The following is a 10,897-nucleotide window of genomic DNA, read 5'->3' on the forward strand; positions in this document are numbered from 1 at the left end:
TGGAAAAGGTGGGGGAAGAAAACAAGGCCAAAGTCACTTCTGGGCAGTGTGGCTCAGACGTTGATGGGACTAGAAACAGACTCTTTTTGCCATCAGTTTCCTGCCTCTGGGGGTGGGAGAGCCAGTCTATTTCCAAGGCATGTTTCACTACAGGCTGATCCACACCCCTTTGGCACATCTCCCCAAAAATCTTTTAAAAATCAGTAATTAAAAATGCTGGGTTCTCGCTCCCGTACTTCTCCTCTTCTTATTAGTTAGGGCTTTTAATGTTTACTTGCAGGATATGCCAATAACGTGGAAACAATCCTATTTTTATCTAAGAGAGATTTGAGAAACTGCTTCAATCTCACACACAGCACACAAGATTGTAACAACTCTCATCCTTGTGGAGCTTGCAGCCTACTGGGGAAAAGTGAGTATGTGGACACCGTGTGATGGAAGAGAAGCTCTGGGCCTTTGGGCAGCCTTGGGACTTCCAAGAGGCCATTGGATTTAAAATTTTCTTGTATAGAAGGTAACTATAGGCAAGATATATGGATTTTGAAGCCATTGGCATGTATTTAGTAACTGAATCCAGGGGAGCTGATGACATTGCCTAGGGAGAAAGTAGAGAGCCGTGGTTCTCAGCCTTGGCTGCACATAAGAAAACTTTGGGGATCCTACCTCCCCAGATTCTGATTCAAAAAATAGGTATAGGATGCAATCCGGGCATCAGGATTCTTAAAAGCTCCTTCGGTGATTTTAATGTGCAGCGAGGTTTGATAATCACTGCCCGACTCCTCCTTCTCCTCATCTTTTCTCCTCTTCTGCTGCTGCTTGAGTGCTTCTCAACCTGAGCTGTGCAAGAGAGTCATCTGGGGAGCTTTGGAAAATCCGGATGCCCATGCTATACCCCAGATCGATCAAACAGGAATTTCTGTGGGATGAAACTCAGGCATCAGTAAATTTAAAGACTGGAGGATTCCATTGTGCAGCTCAGGTGATGAAGATGCTGAGGAAGGAGCACATGTGGGTATCAGGTAGATACTGAGATAGCGAGCCAACTGAGAAGTAGGCTTAGCAGCGACATGAGGAAGACTCGCTTCATTAGGCATATAGTATCAGTGGAGCCTTCAATACAGTGTTGACAAGAAGTAATGACAGTGTCTTATTTCTGATTTTTAAAGAGGATGTTTTCAACATTTCTTGATGTAGATACTATGCTTCTAATCTAGTCTCCTTTTACTGTGAGTTTGCATTATGCTGAATTTTATCAGATGCTTTCCCTGCATCCATTAAAATGGTCATATGGTTTTCTTTTTTTAATCTGTTAATGTGCTGAATTACATTATAGATTTTCTAATATTAAACTATCCCTGCATTCCTGGGTTAAAAGCAACTTGATTACGGTATATTACCTTTTATCTACAATGTTCCATTTGATTTGCTAGTATTTTTTTTGAGATTTTTGCATCTTTATTTGTGAATTATAAACCTGAAAGTTATGCTTCTTCTAATGTCTGCATGGCTTTTTATCAGGACTATTCTGGTTGTATAAAATAACTTGGGGACATATTTCCTCTTTTTCTATTTCCTGGAAGGAATTTTATAAGACAGATGATTTCTTCCTCAAAAGCTTGGGAGAATTTTTGTGTAAAGCCATCTGAGTCTAGTGTTTTCATTGTGGGAATATTTTAAAATATTGCTTTAGTTTCTTTAAGAGTTATAATACTGTTCAGGCTTTGCATTTTTGCTTAAAATAATCTCAGAAAGTTGTATTTTTCTAGCTCCCACCCTCTCTTATTCCTGCATCTATTTCAAATCCTTTTCAGCCAAATTTCTTGCTATTTCCATTTTTTTCAATTAACATTGAGTCTCAATATACTGAAAGGTGGTTTCTGTTTCCTCTGAAGCTGCTTTGACAAGGTCACAAATGGTTTTCCATGATGCCAACTCAAAAGGATTCTTTTTAGTTCTTTTTTTCTTTTGACCTTTATGCTTTATTTTGAGACCGTTTATCAGCCATTCCTTCCTGAAACTTTCTACTCCCTGGCTTCTATGAAAAATTATTTTCTGAACTCCTCCCATCTCTCTGATTATATTCCAAAAATCTCATTCATCAGCTCCTTCCTCTTTCTCTTCTACCTTGTGAACATTGACATTTTCAGGTTTTTATTTTTAGTCCACTCTTCTTTTCATTCTGTACAATCTCCCCAGATAATCTTATCTACTCTTATGATTTAAACATCATTCAGGGGTAGATGTAGGTTTTCTGGGTTCTGAAGCTTATACAATTTTGGAGTCTCTTTAAGAAAAGGAATAAAAAATTAAGTATAGGGCCTCACCTTGGAAGTAAGGGGCCTGAAACTTAAGCTTCATTAAAATTACAGTAAATGTGTCCATGTCTACATCTATACAGGCGTACCTCGGGGACATTGCAGGTTCAGTTCAGACCACTACAGTAAAGTGAATAACGCAATAAAATGAGCCACACAAATTTTTTGGTTTTCCAGTGCATGTAAAAGTGATGCTTACACTATACTGTAGTCTTTTAATTGTACAATAACATATGTCTAAAAAACAATGCACACATCTTAATTAAAAAGTACTTTATTGCTAAAAAATGCTAACCATCATCTGAGCCTTCAGGGAGTTATCATCATTTTGCTGGTGGAGGGTCTTGCCTTGATGTTGATGGCTGCTGACTGGTCAGGGTGGTGGTTGCCGAAGGTTAGGGTGGCTGTGGCAGTTTCTTAAAATAAGACAACAGTGAAGTTTGCCACGTTGACTGACTCTTTCTTTCATGAGCGATTTCTCTGTAGCATGTGATGCTGTTTGATAGCATTTTACCCACAGCAGAATTTCTTTCAAAATTCAAGTCAATCCTCTCAAACCCTGTCATTGCTTTATCAACTAAGTTTATGCAATATTCTAAATCCTTTGTTGTCATTTCAACAATCTTCATAGCATCCTTGCCAGGAGTAGATTCCATCTCAAGCAATCACTTTCTTTGCTCATCCATAAGAAGTAACTCCTCATCCACTAAAATTTTATCATGAGATCACAGCAACTCAGTCACATGTTCAAACTCCATTTCTAATTCTAGTTCTCTTGCTATTTCCACCACATCAGCAGTTACTTCCTCCACTGAAGTCTTGAACCCCTCAAAGTCATCCTTGAGGGTTGGAATCAACTTCTTCCAAACTCCTGTAAATGTTGACATTTTGACCTCTTCCCACGAATCACAGATGTTCTTAATGGTATCTAGAATGATGAATGCTTTCCAGAAGGTTTTCAGTTTACTTTGCCTGGATTTACCAGAAGAATCAGTATCTATGGCAGCTATAGCATTATGAAATATATTAAATAATAAGTCTTGAAAGTAAAAATTATTCCTTGATCCATGGGCTGCAGAATGGATGTTGTGTTAGCAGGCACGAAAACATTAATCTCATGGTGCACCTCCATCAGAGCTCTTGGGTGACCAGGTGCATTGTCAATGAGCAGTAATATTTTTAAAGAAATCTTTTCTTCTGAGTAGTAGCTCTCAACAGTGGGCTTAAAATATTCAGTAAGCCATATTGTAAACAGATGTGCTGTCATCCAGGCTTTCTTGTTCCATTTATAGAGCACAGGCAGAGTAGATTTAGCCTAATTCTTAAGGGTCCCAGACTTTTTGGAATGGGAAATGAGCATTGGCTTTAACTTAAAATCACCAGCTGCATTGGCCTCTAATAAGATAGTCAGCCTTTCCTGTGAAGCTTTGAAGCTAGGCATTGACTTCTCCTCTCTAACTATGAAAGTCCTAGACGGCATCTTCTTCCAGTAGAAGGCTGTTTTGTCTAAATTGAAAGTCTGTTGTTTGGTGTAGCCACCTTCATTAATTATCTTAGCTTGATCTTCTGGATAACTTGCTGCAGCTTCTGCATTAGCACTTGTTGCTTCACCTGGCACTTCTATGTTACAGAAACGGTTTGGTTCCTTAAACTTCATGAACCAATTTCTGCCAGCTTCAAACTTTTCTTCTGCAGCTTCCTCACCTCTCTCAGCCTTCACAGAATTGAAGAGAGTTAGAACCTTGCTCTGGATTAGGTTGTGGTTTAAAGGAATGTTGTGGCTGGCTTGATCTTCTATCCAGACCACTAAAACTTTCTCCATACCAGAAATAAGACTATTTCATTTCTTATCAATTGTGTGTTCACTGAAGTAGCACTTTTAATTTCCTTCAAGATCTCTTCCTTTGCCTTCACAACTTGGTTAACTGTTGGGCACAAGAAGCCTAGCTTTTGGTCTATCTCAGCTTTTGACATGTCTTCCTCACTAAGCTTAATCATTTCTGGGTTTGATTTAAAGTGAGACATATGCTACTCTTCCTTTCACTTGAACACTTAGAGGTCATTGTCGGGTTATTAACTGGCCTAATTTCAATATTGTTGTGTCTCAGGGAATAGGGAGGCCCGAGGAGAGGGGGAGAGATGGGGGAACGGCCAGTGGATAGAGCAGTCAGAACATATGCAACATTTATCAATTAAATTCACAGTCTTATACGGATGTGGTTTGTGGCTCCCCAAAACAATTATAATAGTAACATCAAAGATCACTGATCACAATCACCATTACAAATATAATAATAAGGAAAAAGTTTGAAATATTGCAAGAGTTAGCAAAATGTGACAGAGACATGAAGTGAGCAAATGCTGTTGGAAAAATGGTGCTGGGAGACTTGCTTGATGGAGGGTTGCTACAAACTTTCAATTTGTAAAAAACACAATATATGAAAAGCATAATAAAATGAGGTGTGCCTGTAGATAGATGACTCCCAAATTGGCATATCTTGACTTCTTTCCTAAACTTAAGATTTTTAAGTTAAATTCCTTATTGGACTTATCTGTCCCACAGTAGGACTTAAGGTGTCCTACAGTGTGGAGGTTTTAAAATATATCCCCCAAAATATTTGACATGCTTCCCACTGAAAAGTGGAGTTTATGACCCTCTGTTTGAGTCTGGGCTTTGCCACTGCTTGGCCAATAGAATACAGTGGAAGCAGCATGGTGCCAAGTTTTGGGCCCAGGCCTTGAGAAGCTGGCAGCTTCCTCTTCTCGTGTTTTGGGATGTCTGCTTTTGGAGCCCAGACACCCTGCTGTGAAAAAGTAAAACAGGCACATGAGAGCCCACAGATGTCCCATCAGGGAACCAGCACTAACTTTCCAGCCATGTGAATGAGCCATCTTGAAAGTGGATCCACCATCTCCCAGTCAAGCTGCCCCAGTTGACGTCACATGGAGCAGAGACGAGATTTCCCCACTGAGCTCTGCTCATGTTTCAGATTGGCAAGCTAAAAAAAAATTGTGATTTTTTTAAAACCTTGAGTTTTGGGGTTGTTTGTTACACAGCAATAGATATCTAGAATGCACAGACTCCTCAACTTGCTCCTTCCCCTGTATGCCCAGTCATAATTAATGATGGTACCAGTACACTATTGCTCACACATGAAACATTCATTCTAAAATTTTCCTATTTCCTCTCTTCTCATATCCAATTAATTACTAAGCTTTATAGTTTCAGATTTTATCTCTTAGATATTTCTTTCATCTATGTCCTCCTCTCTATCCCTTTATTCGTAATGCCCTCTGTATCTCTTGATGTTTTGCAGGAATATCTTAATATATTTTCTGGCGTCCATCTTTGTCCTACTCAAAATCCATTCCCTGCCTTGCCACAAAAAGTCTCAAAAAGTAAATTCTAACCATGCTACTTCTCTGCTTAAGTCTCTTTAATAAAATAAACATGAAATAATTAAAGGTATGATACAATTATCACATTTCTCAACTGAAGAAAAACCTGAGTTTGCAGATTTAAAAATTGCAACATTAACACATAGGTAGATTCTTAGAAAAATTCCCACATCCCAACCTCCATCCTGCTCTCACCTCTGCCTCCATCCAACAGAGACACTAACAACATTTTACCAACACTGGATTAAAAAGCCAGCTGCCAGGATGGTGCTGGGAAAACTGGACAGCCACATGTAAAAGAATGAAAATTGACCATTCTTTTTCACCATTCACAAAAATAAACTCAAAATGGATCAAAGACCTAAAGATTAGACCTGAAACCATAAGGCTTCTAGAAGAAAATATAGGCAGTACACTCTTTGACACCGGTATCAAAAGGATATTTTTGTACACCATGCCTTCTCAGACAAGAGAAACAATAGAAAGAATAAACAAATGGGACTTGATCAGACTAAAGAGCTTCTTCAAGGCAAGGGAAAACAGGATTGAAACAAAAAAACAACCCACCAGTTGGGAAAAAATATTTACAAGTTATATATCTGACAAAGGGTTAATCTCCATAATATATAAAGAACTCACACAGCTCAACAACAAAAAAATCAAACAACCTGACCAAAAAATGGGCAGGGGACATGAACAGACATTTCTCCAAAGAAGATATACGGATTGCCAGTAGACACATGAAAAGATGCTCATCATCACTAATCATCAGGGAAATGCAAATCAAAACTACACTAAGATATCACCTTACACCTGTTAGAATGGCAAAAATAACTGAAACAAAAAGTGGAAAATCTTGGAGAGGTTGTGGAGAAAAAGCAACCCTCATACACTGTTGGTAGGAATGCAAACTGGTACAGCCACTATGGAAAATAGTATGGAGATTTCTCAAAAAATTAAAAATAGAAATACCATATGACCCAGCCATCACACTACTGGGTATCTATCCAATGAACTTGAAATCAGCAATTCCAAAAGTCCTATGCACCCCTGTTCATCGCAGCATTATTTACAATAGCCAAGATGTGGAAGCAACCTAAGTGCCCATCAACTGATGAGTAGATAAAGAAGATATGGTATATATATACAATGGAATACTACCCAGCCATAAAAAAGAATAAAATCATCCCATTCACAACAACATGGATGGACCTTGAGGGTATTATGTTAAGTGAAATAAGCCAGATAGAGAAAGATGAACTCTGTATGAGTCCCCTCATAGGTGGAAGTTAAAGAGAACTGATTGGTGGTTACCAGAGGAAAGGGCGGGTGAGGGGATGGGCACAGAGGGTGAAGTGGTGCACCTACAACATGACTAACAATAATGTCCAACTGAAATTTCACAAGGTTGTAAACTATCGTAATCTTAATAAAAAGTAAAAAAAAAAAAGAAAAAGAAAGAAAGGCCAGCTGCCAGGGCCGGCCTGGTGGCTCAGCAGTTAAGTTTGTACCTTTTGCTTCAGCAGCCCGGGGTTCACCAGTTTGGATCCCGGGTACAGACATGGCACCATGTGGCAAGCCATGCTGTAGTGGGCGTCCCACATATAAAGTAGAGGAAGATGGGCATGGATGTTAGCTCAGGGCCAGTCTTCCTCAGCAAAAAGAGCAGGATTGGCAGCAGATATTAGCTCAGGGCTAATCTTCCTCAAAAAAGAAAAGAAAAGAAAAAAAAGCCAGTTGCCTTGGGTTTCCCATCTGCCAGCGATAATAAATAAAAAACAAGAGAAGGATGTCTGTGGGGTTTGAGGGGTTACAGTTGTTAGCGAAAATTTTAATACCCAGCCAAATTGTCATTTATAAGTGAGAGAAATAGAAAAGCAAGAGCCTAAAATATGCTTTCTAGAAAGAAAAATGATTTTTGGTATTATTTATACTCTATCAATTTTTACTTCAATAAAACTTTCTATGCCCAGTTATGTCATGAGATTGGATAATATTGCAGTAGCTACTATATTGTTGCAATGATAAATATAATAGCCTTAGCGAATACTTTTCAAATATCTAATAGTTCAGCAAAATTCTTTGACTTCTGAAGGCTAGTTTGGGGGGCTAACTCTATTTTAACTCTTGTTTCAATGAGAAAATGTACTTCCAACTTCCATGCATTTAACATAGCAAACAATTTTTGGAGCATAATGTGGAAATATCTGAAGTAATTTGTCTGTCTGTTACACAAATGATAGCTTGAGTTTGACCATCTTATAGCCAAAATTCATGCTCTTGATATTTAAAAGATACACACATTTATGAGAATGCTGAACAACGTTTCCCTGAAAAACACTCCTTTTATTCCTTGCTATTTCTTCAGATCAGTAAAATGTTTGGAGATCAGATTCCGAGTTGGTTTCAAAGTGTATCAAATTGGCTTCAGTTTGACATCGATTGGGGTTTCTTTTTGTTTTTGTTTTCCAGTTGCCTTGGGTCTGAATTATAGCAAATGGGTTTCCTAAATCAACAGGAGGCTGGTATGGGGATTCAGAAAGTGATAATATTAATATTTCAACATTTGTTAAGGAAATTAATACTTGGAATACAGAATAACAGATGTGTATGGTACCAAAGACTTTTCTAGAATCACATTTTAATAACAGGAATATCTGGGTGTTAGACTTTCAGAGTAGCTTGCAAGTAATTGCAGTGCTGAAACAATTTCTCTCTAGGAGGAGGTTTTAGCTATTTCACTTTCTTCCTAGATTGTTACCACAGAAATGATTAAGTTGGAGTGTTTGTACATGTTCGAAGGTGACATAATTCTAACCCAAATTCCACATCCAAAATAGTTACTTTAATCCAAAAATAATTTTACTGGGTAATCTGGTAACAAGTTTAACAGGAACAAATGAAGGTAGGTACTTTTACCCCCCATGGTAAGGAGCGTTGAGTATAAATGAGTCATAGATTGGTCTTTGCTTTTCATCTTTATTTTCTGCTTTAAAATTCTTCCGTTTCATAAGTCTTTGAGAAAGCGAAAAAAGAACTTGTTGTTTCTTGCTGTATGTCTTTTTAAAAAACTGGGAGATTGTGAAAGCTATTGTACGTTTTTCTAAGGACTCAAGTTACTAGAAAACTTGAGCTGTTTTGGTTTTTGCAGTACTTAGTGTTTGTTCTCCATTGAACTGATGAGAAGGTTAGAGTGTTGGGCCGAAATGGCTGGAAGGACTGAATATTCTGCAAACACAGTGCCTGAGTTAGGCACTGGTCCCATTCTTTTCCCTTTTTAATTGTCAGGCTTAGAAAAGAATAATCCGGGCAAGGAAGAGCCAGTCAAGATGGATCATGCAAATAAAGGAAGATCTCATCCTACAACTTAATTTGGTTTCAACATAACCTCAATGAAACCACAAAAGACTTATGTAACCTGAGATTTCTCATGCCTGGGGCATGTTGATCCCTAGTTCTACGGAACTTGGAGAAAATCCTAAAGTTCTAACATTCTTTTGGTAAGTCCCAGAGTCATCTCTTACCATGATGTCATGATATGACTGAATAAAACATGAATGCCCGAGAGTTTGCTGGGTTTGTCAGCTGTGGCTCCTTTTCTGTTTTCCAATCTTCTTGTCGAACATCATCACTAACTAAGTGACTCTTTTTTGGTCTTCTACCACCTAGTCACACACAGTGTCCTGTAGTTGGGTTACTTGAAGTCTGTGAAGCCCACAAAGTAGTTATAAGAATCTCATTCCCTTTAACCTCACCTTATTATGTAAGCAAATGGTTTGCTTGCTGTTTGTTAACACAGTCTGGGGTTATCTATGAGTCATACTGCTTTGCCAAGTTTTAATCCAATATCATCATCTTGGAGCTTTGGCTCAAATCCTAGGCAATGACCTTGTGCTAATTCATTTCTGCTAACATTGGACTTCCTGGGTCCAGAAAGTTTAAATAACTCGCTAGAGAATTTCAAAAGTCTTCTTGACCATGAGGTATTCCTTGAAACTGTTAAACAGATCAAGTAAAACTGAGTAGATAAAATTCCTGTGGTTGAAATTTTATTGGTACACAGTTCATAATTATTCACAGAAGCGCTCAACAAATTTGTGTTTCAATGTGCTGTATTTTAAGAGAGAGACTTAGCTAAGTCGGCTGTGGCTTGAGCTCTCTTCCACACAGCACAGTAAATGCGCCTCTGCTTAGCTGAGGAAATGTAGGACAGTTGTAGGCAGGGAATTAATTGTAGGGTTTGGGCACCTGGTTATCAGGGTGAGAGGACACCCGTGCTTTCTCTACACCATTCTACCACCCATCACAGCTTATTTTCCATTATAAAAAGGTAACATTCTTTTTAATGGACTAGAGGATGCCAAGAGTGGTGAGGGTGGTGAGGGAGGGTAGATGGGCTATTCTCGCCCCTGGGGCACCAACTCGGTGCCTCGTATCGTGAGATTTACAAACATTACCTCTAAAACTTACACCAATGTAGGTATGATTAGCCCATTTTATGGATCAGGACGATGATTTCTGGAAAAGGGTGGGGGAGGAACAGGATTCTGAATATGCAAAGTAATTTCCTGAAATGAGTGTGAAAACAGTGACTGAATTAACTGGGGGTGATGAGCCAGAAGTGACTAGCTCACATTTCCTGGATCAAAACGTATGGAACTTGACAAAGAAACAAAGATGGGCTTTAGAGGGAAGAGAAAGGGTTTTTTTTTGCGTAACACTGGTTGAGGTTTGTGAAATTAGTATCCACTCCGTATGTACCTTTATGTAGCTTTACTTTGTCCAGATGGCAAGCTCATTAAATCCTCATTGAGTATCGACCACGTGCATGGCATTTTGCTAAAGAAGGGGCTTCCATCAGTTGTTCATGATCAGGTGATGTTGAGAGTGTCTTTCCACCACTGCCTGGGAACTCCTATTCAGGCTTTAAGGAGCAGCTCATACTTCATCTCCTCTTTGAAGCCTTCCCTGAATGCATCAATCAAACATTGATCAACCATTGCTGTAAATTTCTGTCTGTAGTACATCTATCGCAGGACTTATTCTACTGACCGTGTTTATTTGTTAATAAGCCTGTCCTTTTCTGCTGGCCTGTGATACCGTGAATTCCTTGCCACAGAGACTGGTTCCTCCCAGTTCCCCTACCCCGACCCCCAACTAATTCCCCCGTGGTTATGTCAGCC

At 38.9% G+C, this 10,897-nt stretch overlaps 1 pseudogene; it reads right to left on the reverse strand.

The window, feature by feature from the left end:
* Positions 1-2,572: 2,572 nt before the first annotated feature.
* Positions 2,573-5,330, reverse strand: LOC138918922 (tigger transposable element-derived protein 1-like; annotated as a pseudogene).
* Positions 5,331-10,897: the final 5,567 nt, after the last annotated feature.

Source organism: Equus caballus, chromosome 19 (genome assembly GCF_041296265.1).
Source record: "Equus caballus isolate H_3958 breed thoroughbred chromosome 19, TB-T2T, whole genome shotgun sequence".
Taxonomy (NCBI): Eukaryota; Metazoa; Chordata; class Mammalia; order Perissodactyla; family Equidae; genus Equus; species Equus caballus.